A 24,631-nucleotide genomic window follows, 5' to 3' on the forward strand; every position below is an offset into this window, starting at 1 on the left:
ATAAAGAAAGTCAAAAGTGTGAAAGATAAAAAACAAAAGGAGGAAGTGTGAAAAGTGAATGGGCCAAATTGAGGTGCATATGAAGACGTATGCTTTCTTCCAATTCATTAAATCGGGCTAATATGAATCAGGTGAATTGAGTTCTGCTTTTGGAAACTGGGTTAAGAAGGGGTGCACCGTTCCTGGAGGTACTGCAATACCAGGTCAATGCGTGGAGTGGACAGAGCAAGCTCTTTTTCCATCTCCCTGTTCTAAAAATCCATTTAATATATGGTCCCCAGATAGGGGACGTATCAGATATTAAACTGATAAGAACAGATACTACACTTGATCTTAGCCAAAAGGCCGAGAAGCGATAACCAGAATTGGTTTGGGCCTCGAGTGGCACCCTGGCCTATGCCGGACACATCTTAGGGAGAGAGAGCGAGAGGGAGACAAACCCACGCCTACACAAGACATTTTGTCACCCAAGCCAACCCTTGAAAAGGCTGCTTTGCAGAGCAAAAACAAGAAGAATGGTGCGTTTTGCAGCCGCCGCCCACTGCAATGAATCTGAATAACTCCTCCTTTAGGGCGCAAGCAACTCCCCTCCCCCTTGCAGTCTTTCCAATTCACGATACAAAAAGACGGACAGGACAGGTTGCCTGACTTTCCGTCACTGCCACCCTTTGCCATCCTTACCCGTAGAAAGCCCTTTCATCATCCCCAAACCCTAATCTTTTCCCTTTCCTTCCCAGCCCCCAAACCCTGCCCTCTGTACCTTTCTCACCACCCGCTTCCCTTCTCCTGTCATCCCCCTACCACCCGGGAAAAAAAGAGATTGCCCCCTCCTTCCACTAGCCCACCCTCCCACCCAAAGAACAACTTCTTCTGCGCAGCTTGTTTTCTAGGCAGCAGCGCTATTGTGATGTCATCGGGGGGCATTGTGACAAGCCGCCAGTGTTCCGTCTCTTCATGTTGTGCACAGTTCAAACGGAAAATACATCAACAGGCAGACTACAGAAAAGCTTACTATCAAAGGTTAGAGGGGGGCTTTCTCAGAGGGCTTTTTACAGTTTTTCTATTCCCAATTAGCCGTTTAAGTGTACTTATTGAAAGTAGTAATTCTTTCATAGGCCGCCCTTTCTTAGTATTTGACGTTCCTTATATTGCGGTATGAGGCTTCGCAGTAGGTTGCAAACATTCATCACCCATGACTGTCCCCAATTGAGCTCAGAAGCTCAATGTCTATCATGACCTCTCTTTAGAATGTCCAAGAGCAAGCAAACTATTCCTCCAGGAGAGGGCGCCAACAGACTACTAAAGAGATCATCATTACTCAAAGAAAACCCCAAAAACCAATGCATGATAGGAATAAACAGGTAACTTTCTTTGGAGTGGAAGCGGAGAGATCGCACCAGATGCCAATTCTAGATCTTATCACACCTGTGGTCACTGCAGCAGCAGGTGAATCCACTTTGTCCAAAAGGGATCTATTCCATTCAATTGCAAATGATCTAGATAAGACAGAGAACTGCAGCACGGGGACATAGCCGAGTTGGTCAGGTTGAGTGGTGATGAGTTTGCTATTTGGATGAATAAAGAAAGTCAAAAGTGTGAAAGATAAAAAACAAAAGGAGGAAGTGTGAAAAGTGAATGGGCCAAATTGAGGTGCATATGAAGACGTATGCTTTCTTCCAATTCATTAAATCGGGCTAATATGAATCAGGTGAATTGAGTTCTGCTTTTGGAAACTGGGTTAAGAAGGGGTGCACCGTTCCTGGAGGTACTGCAATACCAGGTCAATGCGTGGAGTGGACAGAGCAAGCTCTTTTTCCATCTCCCTGTTCTAAAAATCCATTTAATATATGGTCCCCAGATAGGGGACGTATCAGATATTAAACTGATAAGAACAGATACTACACTTGATCTTAGCCAAAAGGCCGAGAAGCGATAACCAGAATTGGTTTGGGCCTCGAGTGGCACCCTGGCCTATGCCGGACACATCTTAGGGAGAGAGAGCGAGAGGGAGACAAACCCACGCCTACACAAGACATTTTGTCACCCAAGCCAACCCTTGAAAAGGCTGCTTTGCAGAGCAAAAACAAGAAGAATGGTGCGTTTTGCAGCCGCCGCCCACTGCAATGAATCTGAATAACTCCTCCTTTAGGGCGCAAGCAACTCCCCTCCCCCTTGCAGTCTTTCCAATTCACGATACAAAAAGACGGACAGGACAGGTTGCCTGACTTTCCGTCACTGCCACCCTTTGCCATCCTTACCCGTAGAAAGCCCTTTCATCATCCCCAAACCCTAATCTTTTCCCTTTCCTTCCCAGCCCCCAAACCCTGCCCTCTGTACCTTTCTCACCACCCGCTTCCCTTCTCCTGTCATCCCCCTACCACCCGGGAAAAAAAGAGATTGCCCCCTCCTTCCACTAGCCCACCCTCCCACCCAAAGAACAACTTCTTCTGCGCAGCTTGTTTTCTAGGCAGCAGCGCTATTGTGATGTCATCGGGGGGCATTGTGACAAGCCGCCAGTGTTCCGTCTCTTCATGTTGTGCACAGTTCAAACGGAAAATACATCAACAGGCAGACTACAGAAAAGCTTACTATCAAAGGTTAGAGGGGGGCTTTCTCAGAGGGCTTTTTACAGTTTTTCTATTCCCAATTAGCCGTTTAAGTGTACTTATTGAAAGTAGTAATTCTTTCATAGGCCGCCCTTTCTTAGTATTTGACGTTCCTTATATTGCGGTATGAGGCTTCGCAGTAGGTTGCAAACATTCATCACCCATGACTGTCCCCAATTGAGCTCAGAAGCTCAATGTCTATCATGACCTCTCTTTTAGAATGTCCAAGAGCAAGCAAACTATTCCTCCAGGAGAGGGCGCCAACAGACTACTAAAGAGATCATCATTACTCAAAGAAAACCCCAAAAACCAATGCATGATAGGAATAAACAGGTAACTTTCTTTGGAGTGGAAGCGGAGAGATCGCACCAGATGCCAATTCTAGATCTTATCACACCTGTGGTCACTGCAGCAGCAGGTGAATCCACTTTGTCCAAAAGGGATCTATTCCATTCAATTGCAAATGATCTAGATAAGACAGAGAACTGCAGCACGGGGACATAGCCGAGTTGGTCAGGTTGAGTGGTGATGAGTTTGCTATTTGGATGAATAAAGAAAGTCAAAAGTGTGAAAGATAAAAAACAAAAGGAGGAAGTGTGAAAAGTGAATGGGCCAAATTGAGGTGCATATGAAGACGTATGCTTTCTTCCAATTCATTAAATCGGGCTAATATGAATCAGGTGAATTGAGTTCTGCTTTTGGAAACTGGGTTAAGAAGGGGTGCACCGTTCCTGGAGGTACTGCAATACCAGGTCAATGCGTGGAGTGGACAGAGCAAGCTCTTTTTCCATCTCCCTGTTCTAAAAATCCATTTAATATATGGTCCCCAGATAGGGGACGTATCAGATATTAAACTGATAAGAACAGATACTACACTTGATCTTAGCCAAAAGGCCGAGAAGCGATAACCAGAATTGGTTTGGGCCTCGAGTGGCACCCTGGCCTATGCCGGACACATCTTAGGGAGAGAGAGCGAGAGGGAGACAAACCCACGCCTACACAAGACATTTTGTCACCCAAGCCAACCCTTGAAAAGGCTGCTTTGCAGAGCAAAAACAAGAAGAATGGTGCGTTTTGCAGCCGCCGCCCACTGCAATGAATCTGAATAACTCCTCCTTTAGGGCGCAAGCAACTCCCCTCCCCCTTGCAGTCTTTCCAATTCACGATACAAAAAGACGGACAGGACAGGTTGCCTGACTTTCCGTCACTGCCACCCTTTGCCATCCTTACCCGTAGAAAGCCCTTTCATCATCCCCAAACCCTAATCTTTTCCCTTTCCTTCCCAGCCCCCAAACCCTGCCCTCTGTACCTTTCTCACCACCCGCTTCCCTTCTCCTGTCATCCCCCTACCACCCGGGAAAAAAAGAGATTGCCCCCTCCTTCCACTAGCCCACCCTCCCACCCAAAGAACAACTTCTTCTGCGCAGCTTGTTTTCTAGGCAGCAGCGCTATTGTGATGTCATCGGGGGGCATTGTGACAAGCCGCCAGTGTTCCGTCTCTTCATGTTGTGCACAGTTCAAACGGAAAATACATCAACAGGCAGACTACAGAAAAGCTTACTATCAAAGGTTAGAGGGGGGCTTTCTCAGAGGGCTTTTTACAGTTTTTCTATTCCCAATTAGCCGTTTAAGTGTACTTATTGAAAGTAGTAATTCTTTCATAGGCCGCCCTTTCTTAGTATTTGACGTTCCTTATATTGCGGTATGAGGCTTCGCAGTAGGTTGCAAACATTCATCACCCATGACTGTCCCCAATTGAGCTCAGAAGCTCAATGTCTATCATGACCTCTCTTTTAGAATGTCCAAGAGCAAGCAAACTATTCCTCCAGGAGAGGGCGCCAACAGACTACTAAAGAGATCATCATTACTCAAAGAAAACCCCAAAAACCAATGCATGATAGGAATAAACAGGTAACTTTCTTTGGAGTGGAAGCGGAGAGATCGCACCAGATGCCAATTCTAGATCTTATCACACCTGTGGTCACTGCAGCAGCAGGTGAATCCACTTTGTCCAAAAGGGATCTATTCCATTCAATTGCAAATGATCTAGATAAGACAGAGAACTGCAGCACGGGGACATAGCCGAGTTGGTCAGGTTGAGTGGTGATGAGTTTGCTATTTGGATGAATAAAGAAAGTCAAAAGTGTGAAAGATAAAAAACAAAAGGAGGAAGTGTGAAAAGTGAATGGGCCAAATTGAGGTGCATATGAAGACGTATGCTTTCTTCCAATTCATTAAATCGGGCTAATATGAATCAGGTGAATTGAGTTCTGCTTTTGGAAACTGGGTTAAGAAGGGGTGCACCGTTCCTGGAGGTACTGCAATACCAGGTCAATGCGTGGAGTGGACAGAGCAAGCTCTTTTTCCATCTCCCTGTTCTAAAAATCCATTTAATATATGGTCCCCAGATAGGGGACGTATCAGATATTAAACTGATAAGAACAGATACTACACTTGATCTTAGCCAAAAGGCCGAGAAGCGATAACCAGAATTGGTTTGGGCCTCGAGTGGCACCCTGGCCTATGCCGGACACATCTTAGGGAGAGAGAGCGAGAGGGAGACAAACCCACGCCTACACAAGACATTTTGTCACCCAAGCCAACCCTTGAAAAGGCTGCTTTGCAGAGCAAAAACAAGAAGAATGGTGCGTTTTGCAGCCGCCGCCCACTGCAATGAATCTGAATAACTCCTCCTTTAGGGCGCAAGCAACTCCCCTCCCCCTTGCAGTCTTTCCAATTCACGATACAAAAAGACGGACAGGACAGGTTGCCTGACTTTCCGTCACTGCCACCCTTTGCCATCCTTACCCGTAGAAAGCCCTTTCATCATCCCCAAACCCTAATCTTTTCCCTTTCCTTCCCAGCCCCCAAACCCTGCCCTCTGTACCTTTCTCACCACCCGCTTCCCTTCTCCTGTCATCCCCCTACCACCCGGGAAAAAAAGAGATTGCCCCCTCCTTCCACTAGCCCACCCTCCCACCCAAAGAACAACTTCTTCTGCGCAGCTTGTTTTCTAGGCAGCAGCGCTATTGTGATGTCATCGGGGGGCATTGTGACAAGCCGCCAGTGTTCCGTCTCTTCATGTTGTGCACAGTTCAAACGGAAAATACATCAACAGGCAGACTACAGAAAAGCTTACTATCAAAGGTTAGAGGGGGGCTTTCTCAGAGGGCTTTTTACAGTTTTTCTATTCCCAATTAGCCGTTTAAGTGTACTTATTGAAAGTAGTAATTCTTTCATAGGCCGCCCTTTCTTAGTATTTGACGTTCCTTATATTGCGGTATGAGGCTTCGCAGTAGGTTGCAAACATTCATCACCCATGACTGTCCCCAATTGAGCTCAGAAGCTCAATGTCTATCATGACCTCTCTTTTAGAATGTCCAAGAGCAAGCAAACTATTCCTCCAGGAGAGGGCGCCAACAGACTACTAAAGAGATCATCATTACTCAAAGAAAACCCCAAAAACCAATGCATGATAGGAATAAACAGGTAACTTTCTTTGGAGTGGAAGCGGAGAGATCGCACCAGATGCCAATTCTAGATCTTATCACACCTGTGGTCACTGCAGCAGCAGGTGAATCCACTTTGTCCAAAAGGGATCTATTCCATTCAATTGCAAATGATCTAGATAAGACAGAGAACTGCAGCACGGGGACATAGCCGAGTTGGTCAGGTTGAGTGGTGATGAGTTTGCTATTTGGATGAATAAAGAAAGTCAAAAGTGTGAAAGATAAAAAACAAAAGGAGGAAGTGTGAAAAGTGAATGGGCCAAATTGAGGTGCATATGAAGACGTATGCTTTCTTCCAATTCATTAAATCGGGCTAATATGAATCAGGTGAATTGAGTTCTGCTTTTGGAAACTGGGTTAAGAAGGGGTGCACCGTTCCTGGAGGTACTGCAATACCAGGTCAATGCGTGGAGTGGACAGAGCAAGCTCTTTTTCCATCTCCCTGTTCTAAAAATCCATTTAATATATGGTCCCCAGATAGGGGACGTATCAGATATTAAACTGATAAGAACAGATACTACACTTGATCTTAGCCAAAAGGCCGAGAAGCGATAACCAGAATTGGTTTGGGCCTCGAGTGGCACCCTGGCCTATGCCGGACACATCTTAGGGAGAGAGAGCGAGAGGGAGACAAACCCACGCCTACACAAGACATTTTGTCACCCAAGCCAACCCTTGAAAAGGCTGCTTTGCAGAGCAAAAACAAGAAGAATGGTGCGTTTTGCAGCCGCCGCCCACTGCAATGAATCTGAATAACTCCTCCTTTAGGGCGCAAGCAACTCCCCTCCCCCTTGCAGTCTTTCCAATTCACGATACAAAAAGACGGACAGGACAGGTTGCCTGACTTTCCGTCACTGCCACCCTTTGCCATCCTTACCCGTAGAAAGCCCTTTCATCATCCCCAAACCCTAATCTTTTCCCTTTCCTTCCCAGCCCCCAAACCCTGCCCTCTGTACCTTTCTCACCACCCGCTTCCCTTCTCCTGTCATCCCCCTACCACCCGGGAAAAAAAGAGATTGCCCCCTCCTTCCACTAGCCCACCCTCCCACCCAAAGAACAACTTCTTCTGCGCAGCTTGTTTTCTAGGCAGCAGCGCTATTGTGATGTCATCGGGGGGCATTGTGACAAGCCGCCAGTGTTCCGTCTCTTCATGTTGTGCACAGTTCAAACGGAAAATACATCAACAGGCAGACTACAGAAAAGCTTACTATCAAAGGTTAGAGGGGGGCTTTCTCAGAGGGCTTTTTACAGTTTTTCTATTCCCAATTAGCCGTTTAAGTGTACTTATTGAAAGTAGTAATTCTTTCATAGGCCGCCCTTTCTTAGTATTTGACGTTCCTTATATTGCGGTATGAGGCTTCGCAGTAGGTTGCAAACATTCATCACCCATGACTGTCCCCAATTGAGCTCAGAAGCTCAATGTCTATCATGACCTCTCTTTTAGAATGTCCAAGAGCAAGCAAACTATTCCTCCAGGAGAGGGCGCCAACAGACTACTAAAGAGATCATCATTACTCAAAGAAAACCCCAAAAACCAATGCATGATAGGAATAAACAGGTAACTTTCTTTGGAGTGGAAGCGGAGAGATCGCACCAGATGCCAATTCTAGATCTTATCACACCTGTGGTCACTGCAGCAGCAGGTGAATCCACTTTGTCCAAAAGGGATCTATTCCATTCAATTGCAAATGATCTAGATAAGACAGAGAACTGCAGCACGGGGACATAGCCGAGTTGGTCAGGTTGAGTGGTGATGAGTTTGCTATTTGGATGAATAAAGAAAGTCAAAAGTGTGAAAGATAAAAAACAAAAGGAGGAAGTGTGAAAAGTGAATGGGCCAAATTGAGGTGCATATGAAGACGTATGCTTTCTTCCAATTCATTAAATCGGGCTAATATGAATCAGGTGAATTGAGTTCTGCTTTTGGAAACTGGGTTAAGAAGGGGTGCACCGTTCCTGGAGGTACTGCAATACCAGGTCAATGCGTGGAGTGGACAGAGCAAGCTCTTTTTCCATCTCCCTGTTCTAAAAATCCATTTAATATATGGTCCCCAGATAGGGGACGTATCAGATATTAAACTGATAAGAACAGATACTACACTTGATCTTAGCCAAAAGGCCGAGAAGCGATAACCAGAATTGGTTTGGGCCTCGAGTGGCACCCTGGCCTATGCCGGACACATCTTAGGGAGAGAGAGCGAGAGGGAGACAAACCCACGCCTACACAAGACATTTTGTCACCCAAGCCAACCCTTGAAAAGGCTGCTTTGCAGAGCAAAAACAAGAAGAATGGTGCGTTTTGCAGCCGCCGCCCACTGCAATGAATCTGAATAACTCCTCCTTTAGGGCGCAAGCAACTCCCCTCCCCCTTGCAGTCTTTCCAATTCACGATACAAAAAGACGGACAGGACAGGTTGCCTGACTTTCCGTCACTGCCACCCTTTGCCATCCTTACCCGTAGAAAGCCCTTTCATCATCCCCAAACCCTAATCTTTTCCCTTTCCTTCCCAGCCCCCAAACCCTGCCCTCTGTACCTTTCTCACCACCCGCTTCCCTTCTCCTGTCATCCCCCTACCACCCGGGAAAAAAAGAGATTGCCCCCTCCTTCCACTAGCCCACCCTCCCACCCAAAGAACAACTTCTTCTGCGCAGCTTGTTTTCTAGGCAGCAGCGCTATTGTGATGTCATCGGGGGGCATTGTGACAAGCCGCCAGTGTTCCGTCTCTTCATGTTGTGCACAGTTCAAACGGAAAATACATCAACAGGCAGACTACAGAAAAGCTTACTATCAAAGGTTAGAGGGGGGCTTTCTCAGAGGGCTTTTTACAGTTTTTCTATTCCCAATTAGCCGTTTAAGTGTACTTATTGAAAGTAGTAATTCTTTCATAGGCCGCCCTTTCTTAGTATTTGACGTTCCTTATATTGCGGTATGAGGCTTCGCAGTAGGTTGCAAACATTCATCACCCATGACTGTCCCCAATTGAGCTCAGAAGCTCAATGTTTATCATGACCTCTCTTTTAGAATGTCCAAGAGCAAGCAAACTATTCCTCCAGGAGAGGGCGCCAACAGACTACTAAAGAGATCATCATTACTCAAAGAAAACCCCAAAAACCAATGCATGATAGGAATAAACAGGTAACTTTCTTTGGAGTGGAAGCGGAGAGATCGCACCAGATGCCAATTCTAGATCTTATCACACCTGTGGTCACTGCAGCAGCAGGTGAATCCACTTTGTCCAAAAGGGATCTATTCCATTCAATTGCAAATGATCTAGATAAGACAGAGAACTGCAGCACGGGGACATAGCCGAGTTGGTCAGGTTGAGTGGTGATGAGTTTGCTATTTGGATGAATAAAGAAAGTCAAAAGTGTGAAAGATAAAAAACAAAAGGAGGAAGTGTGAAAAGTGAATGGGCCAAATTGAGGTGCATATGAAGACGTATGCTTTCTTCCAATTCATTAAATCGGGCTAATATGAATCAGGTGAATTGAGTTCTGCTTTTGGAAACTGGGTTAAGAAGGGGTGCACCGTTCCTGGAGGTACTGCAATACCAGGTCAATGCGTGGAGTGGACAGAGCAAGCTCTTTTTCCATCTCCCTGTTCTAAAAATCCATTTAATATATGGTCCCCAGATAGGGGACGTATCAGATATTAAACTGATAAGAACAGATACTACACTTGATCTTAGCCAAAAGGCCGAGAAGCGATAACCAGAATTGGTTTGGGCCTCGAGTGGCACCCTGGCCTATGCCGGACACATCTTAGGGAGAGAGAGCGAGAGGGAGACAAACCCACGCCTACACAAGACATTTTGTCACCCAAGCCAACCCTTGAAAAGGCTGCTTTGCAGAGCAAAAACAAGAAGAATGGTGCGTTTTGCAGCCGCCGCCCACTGCAATGAATCTGAATAACTCCTCCTTTAGGGCGCAAGCAACTCCCCTCCCCCTTGCAGTCTTTCCAATTCACGATACAAAAAGACGGACAGGACAGGTTGCCTGACTTTCCGTCACTGCCACCCTTTGCCATCCTTACCCGTAGAAAGCCCTTTCATCATCCCCAAACCCTAATCTTTTCCCTTTCCTTCCCAGCCCCCAAACCCTGCCCTCTGTACCTTTCTCACCACCCGCTTCCCTTCTCCTGTCATCCCCCTACCACCCGGGAAAAAAAGAGATTGCCCCCTTCTTCCACTAGCCCACCCTCCCACCCAAAGAACAACTTCTTCTGCGCAGCTTGTTTTCTAGGCAGCAGCGCTATTGTGATGTCATCGGGGGGCATTGTGACAAGCCGCCAGTGTTCCGTCTCTTCATGTTGTGCACAGTTCAAACGGAAAATACATCAACAGGCAGACTACAGAAAAGCTTACTATCAAAGGTTAGAGGGGGGCTTTCTCAGAGGGCATTTTACAGTTTTTCTATTCCCAATTAGCCGTTTAAGTGTACTTATTGAAAGTAGTAATTCTTTCATAGGCCGCCCTTTCTTAGTATTTGACGTTCCTTATATTGCGGTATGAGGCTTCGCAGTAGGTTGCAAACATTCATCACCCATGACTGTCCCCAATTGAGCTCAGAAGCTCAATGTCTATCATGACCTCTCTTTTAGAATGTCCAAGAGCAAGCAAACTATTCCTCCAGGAGAGGGCGCCAACAGACTACTAAAGAGATCATCATTACTCAAAGAAAACCCCAAAAACCAATGCATGATAGGAATAAACAGGTAACTTTCTTTGGAGTGGAAGCGGAGAGATCGCACCAGATGCCAATTCTAGATCTTATCACACCTGTGGTCACTGCAGCAGCAGGTGAATCCACTTTGTCCAAAAGGGATCTATTCCATTCAATTGCAAATGATCTAGATAAGACAGAGAACTGCAGCACGGGGACATAGCCGAGTTGGTCAGGTTGAGTGGTGATGAGTTTGCTATTTGGATGAATAAAGAAAGTCAAAAGTGTGAAAGATAAAAAACAAAAGGAGGAAGTGTGAAAAGTGAATGGGCCAAATTGAGGTGCATATGAAGACGTATGCTTTCTTCCAATTCATTAAATCGGGCTAATATGAATCAGGTGAATTGAGTTCTGCTTTTGGAAACTGGGTTAAGAAGGGGTGCACCGTTCCTGGAGGTACTGCAATACCAGGTCAATGCGTGGAGTGGACAGAGCAAGCTCTTTTTCCATCTCCCTGTTCTAAAAATCCATTTAATATATGGTCCCCAGATAGGGGACGTATCAGATATTAAACTGATAAGAACAGATACTACACTTGATCTTAGCCAAAAGGCCGAGAAGCGATAACCAGAATTGGTTTGGGCCTCGAGTGGCACCCTGGCCTATGCCGGACACATCTTAGGGAGAGAGAGCGAGAGGGAGACAAACCCACGCCTACACAAGACATTTTGTCACCCAAGCCAACCCTTGAAAAGGCTGCTTTGCAGAGCAAAAACAAGAAGAATGGTGCGTTTTGCAGCCGCCGCCCACTGCAATGAATCTGAATAACTCCTCCTTTAGGGCGCAAGCAACTCCCCTCCCCCTTGCAGTCTTTCCAATTCACGATACAAAAAGACGGACAGGACAGGTTGCCTGACTTTCCGTCACTGCCACCCTTTGCCATCCTTACCCGTAGAAAGCCCTTTCATCATCCCCAAACCCTAATCTTTTCCCTTTCCTTCCCAGCCCCCAAACCCTGCCCTCTGTACCTTTCTCACCACCCGCTTCCCTTCTCCTGTCATCCCCCTACCACCCGGGAAAAAAAGAGATTGCCCCCTCCTTCCACTAGCCCACCCTCCCACCCAAAGAACAACTTCTTCTGCGCAGCTTGTTTTCTAGGCAGCAGCGCTATTGTGATGTCATCGGGGGGCATTGTGACAAGCCGCCAGTGTTCCGTCTCTTCATGTTGTGCACAGTTCAAACGGAAAATACATCAACAGGCAGACTACAGAAAAGCTTACTATCAAAGGTTAGAGGGGGGCTTTCTCAGAGGGCTTTTTACAGTTTTTCTATTCCCAATTAGCCGTTTAAGTGTACTTATTGAAAGTAGTAATTCTTTCATAGGCCGCCCTTTCTTAGTATTTGACGTTCCTTATATTGCGGTATGAGGCTTCGCAGTAGGTTGCAAACATTCATCACCCATGACTGTCCCCAATTGAGCTCAGAAGCTCAATGTCTATCATGACCTCTCTTTTAGAATGTCCAAGAGCAAGCAAACTATTCCTCCAGGAGAGGGCGCCAACAGACTACTAAAGAGATCATCATTACTCAAAGAAAACCCCAAAAACCAATGCATGATAGGAATAAACAGGTAACTTTCTTTGGAGTGGAAGCGGAGAGATCGCACCAGATGCCAATTCTAGATCTTATCACACCTGTGGTCACTGCAGCAGCAGGTGAATCCACTTTGTCCAAAAGGGATCTATTCCATTCAATTGCAAATGATCTAGATAAGACAGAGAACTGCAGCACGGGGACATAGCCGAGTTGGTCAGGTTGAGTGGTGATGAGTTTGCTATTTGGATGAATAAAGAAAGTCAAAAGTGTGAAAGATAAAAAACAAAAGGAGGAAGTGTGAAAAGTGAATGGGCCAAATTGAGGTGCATATGAAGACGTATGCTTTCTTCCAATTCATTAAATCGGGCTAATATGAATCAGGTGAATTGAGTTCTGCTTTTGGAAACTGGGTTAAGAAGGGGTGCACCGTTCCTGGAGGTACTGCAATACCAGGTCAATGCGTGGAGTGGACAGAGCAAGCTCTTTTTCCATCTCCCTGTTCTAAAAATCCATTTAATATATGGTCCCCAGATAGGGGACGTATCAGATATTAAACTGATAAGAACAGATACTACACTTGATCTTAGCCAAAAGGCCGAGAAGCGATAACCAGAATTGGTTTGGGCCTCGAGTGGCACCCTGGCCTATGCCGGACACATCTTAGGGAGAGAGAGCGAGAGGGAGACAAACCCACGCCTACACAAGACATTTTGTCACCCAAGCCAACCCTTGAAAAGGCTGCTTTGCAGAGCAAAAACAAGAAGAATGGTGCGTTTTGCAGCCGCCGCCCACTGCAATGAATCTGAATAACTCCTCCTTTAGGGCGCAAGCAACTCCCCTCCCCCTTGCAGTCTTTCCAATTCACGATACAAAAAGACGGACAGGACAGGTTGCCTGACTTTCCGTCACTGCCACCCTTTGCCATCCTTACCCGTAGAAAGCCCTTTCATCATCCCCAAACCCTAATCTTTTCCCTTTCCTTCCCAGCCCCCAAACCCTGCCCTCTGTACCTTTCTCACCACCCGCTTCCCTTCTCCTGTCATCCCCCTACCACCCGGGAAAAAAAGAGATTGCCCCCTCCTTCCACTAGCCCACCCTCCCACCCAAAGAACAACTTCTTCTGCGCAGCTTGTTTTCTAGGCAGCAGCGCTATTGTGATGTCATCGGGGGGCATTGTGACAAGCCGCCAGTGTTCCGTCTCTTCATGTTGTGCACAGTTCAAACGGAAAATACATCAACAGGCAGACTACAGAAAAGCTTACTATCAAAGGTTAGAGGGGGGCTTTCTCAGAGGGCTTTTTACAGTTTTTCTATTCCCAATTAGCCGTTTAAGTGTACTTATTGAAAGTAGTAGTTCTTTCATAGGCCGCCCTTTCTTAGTATTTGACGTTCCTTATATTGCGGTATGAGGCTTCGCAGTAGGTTGCAAACATTCATCACCCATGACTGTCCCCAATTGAGCTCAGAAGCTCAATGTCTATCATGACCTCTCTTTTAGAATGTCCAAGAGCAAGCAAACTATTCCTCCAGGAGAGGGCGCCAACAGACTACTAAAGAGATCATCATTACTCAAAGAAAACCCCAAAAACCAATGCATGATAGGAATAAACAGGTAACTTTCTTTGGAGTGGAAGCGGAGAGATCGCACCAGATGCCAATTCTAGATCTTATCACACCTGTGGTCACTGCAGCAGCAGGTGAATCCACTTTGTCCAAAAGGGATCTATTCCATTCAATTGCAAATGATCTAGATAAGACAGAGAACTGCAGCACGGGGACATAGCCGAGTTGGTCAGGTTGAGTGGTGATGAGTTTGCTATTTGGATGAATAAAGAAAGTCAAAAGTGTGAAAGATAAAAAACAAAAGGAGGAAGTGTGAAAAGTGAATGGGCCAAATTGAGGTGCATATGAAGACGTATGCTTTCTTCCAATTCATTAAATCGGGCTAATATGAATCAGGTGAATTGAGTTCTGCTTTTGGAAACTGGGTTAAGAAGGGGTGCACCGTTCCTGGAGGTACTGCAATACCAGGTCAATGCGTGGAGTGGACAGAGCAAGCTCCTTTTCCATCTCCCTGTTCTAAAAATCCATTTAATATATGGTCCCCAGATAGGGGACGTATCAGATATTAAACTGATAAGAACAGATACTACACTTGATCTTAGCCAAAAGGCCGAGAAGCGATAACCAGAATTGGTTTGGGCCTCGAGTGGCACCCTGGCCTATGCCGGACACATCTTAGGGAGAGAGAGCGAGAGGGAGACAAACCCACGCCTACACAAGACATTTTGTCACCCAAGCCAACCCTTGAAAAGGCTGCTTTGCAGAGCAAAAACAAGAAGAATGGTGCGTTTTGCAGCCGCCGCCCACTGCAATGAATCTGAATAACTCCTCCTTTAGGGCGCAAGCAACTCCCCTCCCCCTTGCAGTCTTTCCAATTCACGATACAAAAAGACGGACAGGACAGGTTGCCTGACTTTCCGTCACTGCCACCCTTTGCCATCCTTACCCGTAGAAAGCCCTTTCATCATCCCCAAACCCTAATCTTTTCCCTTTCCTTCCCAGCCCCCAAACCCTGCCCTCTGTACCTTTCTCACCACCCGCTTCCCTTCTCCTGTCATCCCCCTACCACCCGGGAAAAAAAGAGATTGCCCCCTCCTTCCACTAGCCCACCCTCCCACCCAAAGAACAACTTCTTCTGCGCAGCTTGTTTTCTAGGCAGCAGCGCTATTGTGATGTCATCGGGGGGCATTGTGACAAGCCGCCAGTGTTCCGTCTCTTCATGTTGTGCACAGTTCAAACGGAAAATACATCAACAGGCAGACTACAGAAAAGCTTACTATCAAAGGTTAGAGGGGGGCTTTCTCAGAGGGCTTTTTACAGTTTTTCTATTCCCAATTAGCCGTTTAAGTGTACTTATTGAAAGTAGTAATTCTTTCATAGGCCGCCCTTTCTTAGTATTTGACGTTCCTTATATTGCGGTATGAGGCTTCGCAGTAGGTTGCAAACATTCATCACCCATGACTGTCCCCAATTGAGCTCAGAAGCTCAATGTCTATCATGACCTCTCTTTTAGAATGTCCAAGAGCAAGCAAACTATTCCTCCAGGAGAGGGCGCCAACAGACTACTAAAGAGATCATCATTACTCAAAGAAAACCCCAAAAACCAATGCATGATAGGAATAAACAGGTAACTTTCTTTGGAGTGGAAGCGGAGAGATCGCACCAGATGCCAATTCTAGATCTTATCACACCTGTGGTCACTGCAGCAGCAGGTGAATCCACTTTGTCCAAAAGGGATCTATTCCATTCAATTGCAAATGATCTAGATAAGACAGAGAACTGCAGCACGGGGACATAGCCGAGTTGGTCAGGTTGAGTGGTGATGAGTTTGCTATTTGGATGAATAAAGAAAGTCAAAAGTGTGAAAGATAAAAAACAAAAGGAGGAAGTGTGAAAAGTGAATGGGCCAAATTGAGGTGCATATGAAGACGTATGCTTTCTTCCAATTCATTAAATCGGGCTAATATGAATCAGGTGAATTGAGTTCTGCTTTTGGAAACTGGGTTAAGAAGGGGTGCACCGTTCCTGGAGGTACTGCAATACCAGGTCAATGCGTGGAGTGGACAGAGCAAGCTCTTTTTCCATCTCCCTGTTCTAAAAATCCATTTAATATATGGTCCCCAGATAGGGGACGTATCAGATATTAAACTGATAAGAACAGATACTACACTTGATCTTAGCCAAAAGGCCGAGAAGCGATAACCAGAATTGGTTTGGGCCTCGAGTGGCACCCTGGCCTATGCCGGACACATCTTAGGGAGAGAGAGCGAGAGGGAGACAAACCCACGCCTACACAAGACATTTTGTCACCCAAGCCAACCCTTGAAAAGGCTGCTTTGCAGAGCAAAAACAAGAAGAATGGTGCGTTTTGCAGCCGCCGCCCACTGCAATGAATCTGAATAACTCCTCCTTTAGGGCGCAAGCAACTCCCCTCCCCCTTGCAGTCTTTCCAATTCACGATACAAAAAGACGGACAGGACAGGTTGCCTGACTTTCCGTCACTGCCACCCTTTGCCATCCTTACCCGTAGAAAGCCCTTTCATCATCCCCAAACCCTAATCTTTTCCCTTTCCTTCCCAGCCCCCAAACCCTGCCCTCTGTACCTTTCTCACCACCCGCTTCCCTTCTCCTGTCATCCCCCTACCACCCGGGAAAAAAAGAGATTGCCCCCTCCTTCCACTAGCCCACCCTCCCACCCAAAGAACAACTTCTTCTGCGCAGCTTGTTTTCTAGGCAGCAGCGCTATTGTGATGTCATCGGGGGGCATTGTGACAAGCCGCCAGTGTTCCGTCTCTTCATGTTGTGCACAGTTCAAACGGAAAATACATCAACAGGCAGACTACAGAAAAGCTTACTATCAAAGGTTAGAGGGGGGCTTTCTCAGAGGGCTTTTTACAGTTTTTCTATTCCCAATTAGCCGTTTAAGTGTACTTATTGAAAGTAGTAATTCTTTCATAGGCCGCCCTTTCTTAGTATTTGACGTTCCTTATATTGCGGTATGAGGCTTCGCAGTAGGTTGCAAACATTCATCACCCATGACTGTCCCCAATTGAGCTCAGAAGCTCAATGTCTATCATGACCTCTCTTTTAGAATGTCCAAGAGCAAGCAAACTATTCCTCCAGGAGAGGGCGCCAACAGACTACTAAAGAGATCATCATTACTCAAAGAAAACCCCAAAAACCAATGCATGATAGGAATAAACAGGTAACTTTCTTTGGAGTGGAAGCGGAGAGATCGCACCAGATGCCAATTCTAGATCTTATCACACCTGTGGTCACTGCAGCAGCAGGTGAATCCACTTTGTCCAAAAGGGATCTATTCCATTCAATTGCAAATGATCTAGATAAGACAGAGAACTGCAGCACGGGGACATAGCCGAGTTGGTCAGGTTGAGTGGTGATGAGTTTGCTATTTGGATGAATAAAGAAAGTCAAAAGTGTGAAAGATAAAAAACAAAAGGAGGAAGTGTGAAAAGTGAATGGGCCAAATTGAGGTGCATATGAAGACGTATGCTTTCTTCCAATTCATTAAATCGGGCTAATATGAATCAGGTGAATTGAGTTCTGCTTTTGGAAACTGGGTTAAGAAGGGGTGCACCGTTCCTGGAGGTACTGCAATACCAGGTCAATGCGTGGAGTGGACAGAGCAAGCTCTTTTTCCATCTCCCTGTTCTAAAAATCCATTTAATATATGGTCCCCAGATAGGGGACGTATCAGATATTAAACTGATAAGAACAGATACTACACTTGATCTTAGCCAAAAGGCCGAGAAGCGATAACCAGAATTGGTTTGGGCCTCGAGTGGCACCCTGGCCTATGCCGGACACATCTTAGGGAGAGAGAGCGAGAGGGAGACAAACCCACGCCTACACAAGACATTTTGTCACCCAAGCCAACCCTTGAAAAGGCTGCTTTGCAGAGCAAAAACAAGAAGAATGGTGCGTTTTGCAGCCGCCGCCCACTGCAATGAATCTGAATAACTCCTCCTTTAGGGCGCAAGCAACTCCCCTCCCCCTTGCAGTCTTTCCAATTCACGATACAAAAAGACGGACAGGACAGGTTGCCTGACTTTCCGTCACTGCCACCCTTTGCCATCCTTACCCGTAGAAAGCCCTTTCATCATCCCCAAACCCTAATCTTTTCCCTTTCCTTCCCAGCCCCCAAACCCTGCCCTCTGTACCTTTCTCACCACCCGCTTCCCTTCTCCTGTCATCCCCCTACCACCCGGGAAAAAAAGAGATTGCCCCCTCCTTCCACTAGCCCACCCTCCCACCCAAAGAACAACTTCTTCTGCGCAGCTTGTTTTCTAGGCAGCAGCGCTATTGTGATGTCATCGGGGGGCATTGTGACAAGCCGCCAGTGTTCCGTCTCTTCATGTTGTGCACAGTTCAAACGGAAAATACATCAACAGGCAGACTACAGAAAAGCTTACTATCAAAGGTTAGAGGGGGGCTTTCTCAGAGGGCTTTTTACAGTTTTTCTATTCCCAATTAGCCGTTTAAGTGTACTTATTGAAAGTAGTAATTCTTTCATAGGCCACCCTTTCTTAGTATTTGACGTTCCTTATATTGCGGTATGAGGCTTCGCAGTAGGTTGCAAACATTCATCACCCATGACTGTCCCCAATTGAGCTCAGAAGCTCAATGTCTATCATGACCTCTCTTTTAGAATGTCCAAGAGCAAGCAAACTATTCCTCCAGGAGAGGGCGCCAACAGACTACTAAAGAGATCATCATTACTCAAAGAAAACCCCAAAAACCAATGCATGATAGGAATAAACAGGTAACTTTCTTTGGAGTGGAAGCGGAGAGATCGCACCAGATGCCAATTCTAGATCTTATCACACCTGTGGTCACTGCAGCAGCAGGTGAATCCACTTTGTCCAAAAGGGATCTATTCCATTCAATTGCAAATGATCTAGATAAGACAGAGAACTGCAGCACGGGGACATAGCCGAGTTGGTCAGGTTGAGTGGTGATGAGTTTGCTATTTGGATGAATAAAGAAAGTCAAAAGTGTGAAAGATAAAAAACAAAAGGAGGAAGTGTGAAAAGTGAATGGGCCAAATTGAGGTGCATATGAAGACGTATGCTTTCTTCCAATTCATTAAATCGGGCTAATATGAATCAGGTGAATTGAGTTCTGCTTTTGGAAACTGGGTTAAGAAGGGGTGCACCGTTCCTGGAGGTACTGCAATACCAGGTCAATGCGTGGAGTGGACAGAGCAAGCTCTTTTTCCATCTCCCTGTTCTAAAAATCCATTTAATATATGGTCCCCAGATAGGGGACGTATCAGATATTAAACTGATAAGAACAGATACTACACTTGATCTTAGCCAAAAGGCCGAGAAGCGATAACCAGAATTGGTTTGGGCCTCGAGTGGCACCCTGGCCTATGCCGGACACATCTTAGGGAGAGAGAGCGAGAGGGAGACAAACCCACGCCTACACAAGACATTTTGTCACCCAAGCCAACCCTTGAAAAGGCTGCTTTGCAGAGCAAAAACAAGAAGAATGGTGCGTTTTGCAGCCGCCGCCCACTGCAATGAATCTGAATAACTCCTCCTTTAGGGCGCAAGCAACTCCCCTCCCCCTTGCAGTCTTTCCAATTCACGATACAAAAAGACGGACAGGACAGGTTGCCTGACTTTCCGTCACTGCCACCCTTTGCCATCCTTACCCGTAGAAAGCCCTTTCATCATCCCCAAACCCTAATCTTTTCCCTTTCCTTCCCAGCCCCCAAACCCTGCCCTCTGTACCTTTCTCACCACCCGCTTCCCTTCTCCTGTCATCCCCCTACCACCCGGGAAAAAAAGAGATTGCCCCCTCCTTCCACTAGCCCACCCTCCCACCCAAAGAACAACTTCTTCTGCGCAGCTTGTTTTCTAGGCAGCAGCGCTATTGTGATGTCATCGGGGGGCATTGTGACAAGCCGCCAGTGTTCCGTCTCTTCATGTTGTGCACAGTTCAAACGGAAAATACATCAACAGGCAGACTACAGAAAAGCTTACTATCAAAGGTTAGAGGGGGGCTTTCTCAGAGGGCTTTTTACAGTTTTTCTATTCCCAATTAGCCGTTTAAGTGTACTTATTGAAAGTAGTAATTCTTTCATAGGCCGCCCTTTCTTAGTATTTGACGTTCCTTATATTGCGGTATGAGGCTTCGCAGTAGGTTGCAAACATTCATCACCCATGACTGTCCCCAATTGAGCTCAGAAGCTCAATGTCTATCATGACCTCTCTTTTAGAATGTCCAAGAGCAAGCAAACTATTCCTCCAGGAGAGGGCGCCAACAGACTACTAAAGAGATCATCATTACTCAAAGAAAACCCCAAAAACCAATGCATGATAGGAATAAACAGGTAACTTTCTTTGGAGTGGAAGCGGAGAGATCGCACCAGATGCCAATTCTAGATCTTATCACACCTGTGGTCACTGCAGCAGCAGGTGAATCCACTTTGTCCAAAAGGGATCTATTCCATTCAATTGCAAATGATCTAGATAAGACAGAGAACTGCAGCACGGGGACATAGCCGAGTTGGTCAGGTTGAGTGGTGATGAGTTTGCTATTTGGATGAATAAAGAAAGTCAAAAGTGTGAAAGATAAAAAACAAAAGGAGGAAGTGTGAAAAGTGAATGGGCCAAATTGAGGTGCATATGAAGACGTATGCTTTCTTCCAATTCATTAAATCGGGCTAATATGAATCAGGTGAATTGAGTTCTGCTTTTGGAAACTGGGTTAAGAAGGGGTGCACCGTTCCTGGAGGTACTGCAATACCAGGTCAATGCGTGGAGTGGACAGAGCAAGCTCTTTTTCCATCTCCCTGTTCTAAAAATCCATTTAATATATGGTCCCCAGATAGGGGACGTATCAGATATTAAACTGATAAGAACAGATACTACACTTGATCTTAGCCAAAAGGCCGAGAAGCGATAACCAGAATTGGTTTGGGCCTCGAGTGGCACCCTGGCCTATGCCGGACACATCTTAGGGAGAGAGAGCGAGAGGGAGACAAACCCACGCCTACACAAGACATTTTGTCACCCAAGCCAACCCTTGAAAAGGCTGCTTTGCAGAGCAAAAACAAGAAGAATGGTGCGTTTTGCAGCCGCCGCCCACTGCAATGAATCTGAATAACTCCTCCTTTAGGGCGCAAGCAACTCCCCTCCCCCTTGCAGTCTTTCCAATTCACGATACAAAAAGACGGACAGGACAGGTTGCCTGACTTTCCGTCACTGCCACCCTTTGCCATCCTTACCCGTAGAAAGCCCTTTCATCATCCCCAAACCCTAATCTTTTCCCTTTCCTTCCCAGCCCCCAAACCCTGCCCTCTGTACCTTTCTCACCACCCGCTTCCCTTCTCCTGTCATCCCCCTACCACCCGGGAAAAAAAGAGATTGCCCCCTCCTTCCACTAGCCCACCCTCCCACCCAAAGAACAACTTCTTCTGCGCAGCTTGTTTTCTAGGCAGCAGCGCTATTGTGATGTCATCGGGGGGCATTGTGACAAGCCGCCAGTGTTCCGTCTCTTCATGTTGTGCACAGTTCAAACGGAAAATACATCAACAGGCAGACTACAGAAAAGCTTACTATCAAAGGTTAGAGGGGGGCTTTCTCAGAGGGCTTTTTACAGTTTTTCCATTCCCAATTAGCCGTTTAAGTGTACTTATTGAAAGTAGTAATTCTTTCATAGGCCGCCCTTTCTTAGTATTTGACGTTCCTTATATTGCGGTATGAGGCTTCGCAGTAGGTTGCAAACATTCATCACCCATGACTGTCCCCAATTGAGCTCAGAAGCTCAATGTCTATCATGACCTCTCTTTTAGAATGTCCAAGAGCAAGCAAACTATTCCTCCAGGAGAGGGCGCCAACAGACTACTAAAGAGATCATCATTACTCAAAGAAAACCCCAAAAACCAATGCATGATAGGAATAAACAGGTAACTTTCTTTGGAGTGGAAGCGGAGAGATCGCACCAGATGCCAATTCTAGATCTTATCACACCTGTGGTCACTGCAGCAGCAGGTGAATCCACTTTGTCCAAAAGGGATCTATTCCATTCAATTGCAAATGATCTAGATAAGACAGAGAACTGCAGCACGGGGACATAGCCGAGTTGGTCAGGTTGAGTGGTGATGAGTTTGCTATTTGGATGAATAAAGAAAGTCAAAAGTGTGAAAGATAAAAAACAAAAGGAGGAAGTGTGAAAAGTGAATGGGCCAAATTGAGGTGCATATGAAGACGTATGCTTTCTTCCAATTCATTAAATCGGGCTAATATGAATCAGGTGAATTGAGTTCTGCTTTTGGAAACTGGGTTAAGAAGGGGTGCACCATTCCTGGAGGTACTGCAATACCAGGTCAATGCGTGGAGTGGACAGAGCAAGCTCTTTTTCCATCTCCCTGTTCTAAAAATCCATTTAATATATGGTCCCCAGATAGGGGACGTATCAGATATTAAACTGATAAGAACAGATACTACACTTGATCTTAGCCAAAAGGCCGAGAAGCGATAACCAGAATTGGTTTGGGCCTCGAGTGGCACCCTGGCCTATGCCGGACACATCTTAGGGAGAGAGAGCGAGAGGGAGACAAACCCACGCCTACACAAGACATTTTGTCACCCAAGCCAACCCTTGAAAAGGCTGCTTTGCAGAGCAAAAACAAGAAGAATGGTGCGTTTTGCAGCCGCCGCCCACTGCAATGAATCTGAATAACTCCTCCTTTAGGGCGCAAGCAACTCCCCTCCCCCTTGCAGTCTTTCCAATTCACGATACAAAAAGACGGACAGGACAGGTTGCCTGACTTTCCGTCACTGCCACCCTTTGCCATCCTTACCCGTAGAAAGCCCTTTCATCATCCCCAAACCCTAATCTTTTCCCTTTCCTTCCCAGCCCCCAAACCCTGCCCTCTGTACCTTTCTCACCACCCGCTTCCCTTCTCCTGTCATCCCCCTACCACCCGGGAAAAAAAGAGATTGCCCCCTCCTTCCACTAGCCCACCCTCCCACCCAAAGAACAACTTCTTCTGCGCAGCTTGTTTTCTAGGCAGCAGCGCTATTGTGATGTCATCGGGGGGCATTGTGACAAGCCGCCAGTGTTCCGTCTCTTCATGTTGTGCACAGTTCAAACGGAAAATACATCAACAGGCAGACTACAGAAAAGCTTACTATCAAAGGTTAGAGGGGGGCTTTCTCAGAGGGCTTTTTACAGTTTTTCTATTCCCAATTAGCCGTTTAAGTGTACTTATTGAAAGTAGTAATTCTTTCATAGGCCGCCCTTTCTTAGTATTTGACGTTCCTTATATTGCGGTATGAGGCTTCGCAGTAGGTTGCAAACATTCATCACCCATGACTGTCCCCAATTGAGCTCAGAAGCTCAATGTCTATCATGACCTCTCTTTTAGAATGTCCAAGAGCAAGCAAACTATTCCTCCAGGAGAGGGCGCCAACAGACTACTAAAGAGATCATCATTACTCAAAGAAAACCCCAAAAACCAATGCATGATAGGAATAAACAGGTAACTTTCTTTGGAGTGGAAGCGGAGAGATCGCACCAGATGCCAATTCTAGATCTTATCACACCTGTGGTCACTGCAGCAGCAGGTGAATCCACTTTGTCCAAAAGGGATCTATTCCATTCAATTGCAAATGATCTAGATAAGACAGAGAACTGCAGCACGGGGACATAGCCGAGTTGGTCAGGTTGAGTGGTGATGAGTTTGCTATTTGGATGAATAAAGAAAGTCAAAAGTGTGAAAGATAAAAAACAAAAGGAGGAAGTGTGAAAAGTGAATGGGCCAAATTGAGGTGCATATGAAGACGTATGCTTTCTTCCAATTCATTAAATCGGGCTAATATGAATCAGGTGAATTGAGTTCTGCTTTTGGAAACTGGGTTAAGAAGGGGTGCACCGTTCCTGGAGGTACTGCAATACCAGGTCAATGCGTGGAGTGGACAGAGCAAGCTCTTTTTCCATCTCCCTGTTCTAAAAATCCATTTAATATATGGTCCCCAGATAGGGGACGTATCAGATATTAAACTGATAAGAACAGATACTACACTTGATCTTAGCCAAAAGGCCGAGAAGCGATAACCAGAATTGGTTTGGGCCTCGAGTGGCACCCTGGCCTATGCCGGACACATCTTAGGGAGAGAGAGCGAGAGGGAGACAAACCCACGCCTACACAAGACATTTTGTCACCCAAGCCAACCCTTGAAAAGGCTGCTTTGCAGAGCAAAAACAAGAAGAATGGTGCGTTTTGCAGCCGCCGCCCACTGCAATGAATCTGAATAACTCCTCCTTTAGGGCGCAAGCAACTCCCCTCCCCCTTGCAGTCTTTCCAATTCACGATACAAAAAGACGGACAGGACAGGTTGCCTGACTTTCCGTCACTGCCACCCTTTGCCATCCTTACCCGTAGAAAGCCCTTTCATCATCCCCAAACCCTAATCTTTTCCCTTTCCTTCCCAGCCCCCAAACCCTGCCCTCTGTACCTTTCTCACCACCCGCTTCCCTTCTCCTGTCATCCCCCTACCACCCGGGAAAAAAAGAGATTGCCCCCTCCTTCCACTAGCCCACCCTCCCACCCAAAGAACAACTTCTTCTGCGCAGCTTGTTTTCTAGGCAGCAGCGCTATTGTGATGTCATCGGGGGGCATTGTGACAAGCCGCCAGTGTTCCGTCTCTTCATGTTGTG

General features: G+C 46.3%; 16 non-coding genes across 16 annotated transcripts; all 16 read right to left on the minus strand.

Moving 5' to 3' along the window:
* Nucleotides 1-166: 166 nt before the first annotated feature.
* LOC142289063 (U2 spliceosomal RNA) lies at nt 167-357 on the minus strand. The gene has a single exon (XR_012749604.1). It is a non-coding gene; the product is annotated as a U2 spliceosomal RNA (small nuclear RNA).
* Nucleotides 358-1,743: 1,386 nt separating this feature from the next.
* Nucleotides 1,744-1,934, minus strand: LOC142289075 (U2 spliceosomal RNA). The gene has a single exon (XR_012749616.1). It is a non-coding gene; the product is annotated as a U2 spliceosomal RNA (small nuclear RNA).
* A 1,387-nt stretch (nt 1,935-3,321) lies between these two features.
* LOC142289087 (U2 spliceosomal RNA) lies at nt 3,322-3,512 on the minus strand. The gene has a single exon (XR_012749627.1). It is a non-coding gene; the product is annotated as a U2 spliceosomal RNA (small nuclear RNA).
* A 1,387-nt stretch (nt 3,513-4,899) lies between these two features.
* Nucleotides 4,900-5,090, minus strand: LOC142289098 (U2 spliceosomal RNA). Its single transcript, XR_012749638.1, has one exon. It is a non-coding gene; the product is annotated as a U2 spliceosomal RNA (small nuclear RNA).
* Nucleotides 5,091-6,477: 1,387 nt separating this feature from the next.
* On the minus strand, nt 6,478-6,668 carry LOC142289101 (U2 spliceosomal RNA). The gene has a single exon (XR_012749640.1). It is a non-coding gene; the product is annotated as a U2 spliceosomal RNA (small nuclear RNA).
* Nucleotides 6,669-8,055: 1,387 nt separating this feature from the next.
* On the minus strand, nt 8,056-8,246 carry LOC142289064 (U2 spliceosomal RNA). Its single transcript, XR_012749605.1, has one exon. It is a non-coding gene; the product is annotated as a U2 spliceosomal RNA (small nuclear RNA).
* Nucleotides 8,247-9,633: 1,387 nt separating this feature from the next.
* On the minus strand, nt 9,634-9,824 carry LOC142289065 (U2 spliceosomal RNA). Its single transcript, XR_012749607.1, has one exon. It is a non-coding gene; the product is annotated as a U2 spliceosomal RNA (small nuclear RNA).
* Nucleotides 9,825-11,211: 1,387 nt separating this feature from the next.
* On the minus strand, nt 11,212-11,402 carry LOC142289066 (U2 spliceosomal RNA). Its single transcript, XR_012749608.1, has one exon. It is a non-coding gene; the product is annotated as a U2 spliceosomal RNA (small nuclear RNA).
* Nucleotides 11,403-12,789: 1,387 nt separating this feature from the next.
* On the minus strand, nt 12,790-12,980 carry LOC142289067 (U2 spliceosomal RNA). The gene has a single exon (XR_012749609.1). It is a non-coding gene; the product is annotated as a U2 spliceosomal RNA (small nuclear RNA).
* Nucleotides 12,981-14,367: 1,387 nt separating this feature from the next.
* On the minus strand, nt 14,368-14,558 carry LOC142289094 (U2 spliceosomal RNA). Its single transcript, XR_012749634.1, has one exon. It is a non-coding gene; the product is annotated as a U2 spliceosomal RNA (small nuclear RNA).
* Nucleotides 14,559-15,945: 1,387 nt separating this feature from the next.
* On the minus strand, nt 15,946-16,136 carry LOC142289068 (U2 spliceosomal RNA). Its single transcript, XR_012749610.1, has one exon. It is a non-coding gene; the product is annotated as a U2 spliceosomal RNA (small nuclear RNA).
* Nucleotides 16,137-17,523: 1,387 nt separating this feature from the next.
* LOC142289069 (U2 spliceosomal RNA) lies at nt 17,524-17,714 on the minus strand. Its single transcript, XR_012749611.1, has one exon. It is a non-coding gene; the product is annotated as a U2 spliceosomal RNA (small nuclear RNA).
* Nucleotides 17,715-19,101: 1,387 nt separating this feature from the next.
* Nucleotides 19,102-19,292, minus strand: LOC142289071 (U2 spliceosomal RNA). Its single transcript, XR_012749612.1, has one exon. It is a non-coding gene; the product is annotated as a U2 spliceosomal RNA (small nuclear RNA).
* Nucleotides 19,293-20,679: 1,387 nt separating this feature from the next.
* On the minus strand, nt 20,680-20,870 carry LOC142289072 (U2 spliceosomal RNA). Its single transcript, XR_012749613.1, has one exon. It is a non-coding gene; the product is annotated as a U2 spliceosomal RNA (small nuclear RNA).
* Nucleotides 20,871-22,257: 1,387 nt separating this feature from the next.
* On the minus strand, nt 22,258-22,448 carry LOC142289095 (U2 spliceosomal RNA). The gene has a single exon (XR_012749635.1). It is a non-coding gene; the product is annotated as a U2 spliceosomal RNA (small nuclear RNA).
* A 1,387-nt stretch (nt 22,449-23,835) lies between these two features.
* Nucleotides 23,836-24,026, minus strand: LOC142289073 (U2 spliceosomal RNA). The gene has a single exon (XR_012749614.1). It is a non-coding gene; the product is annotated as a U2 spliceosomal RNA (small nuclear RNA).
* Between the last annotated feature and the right edge of the window lie 605 nt (nt 24,027-24,631).

Source organism: Anomaloglossus baeobatrachus, unplaced genomic scaffold (assembly GCF_048569485.1).
Source record: "Anomaloglossus baeobatrachus isolate aAnoBae1 unplaced genomic scaffold, aAnoBae1.hap1 Scaffold_892, whole genome shotgun sequence".
In the NCBI taxonomy this organism is placed as follows: domain Eukaryota; kingdom Metazoa; phylum Chordata; class Amphibia; order Anura; family Aromobatidae; genus Anomaloglossus; species Anomaloglossus baeobatrachus.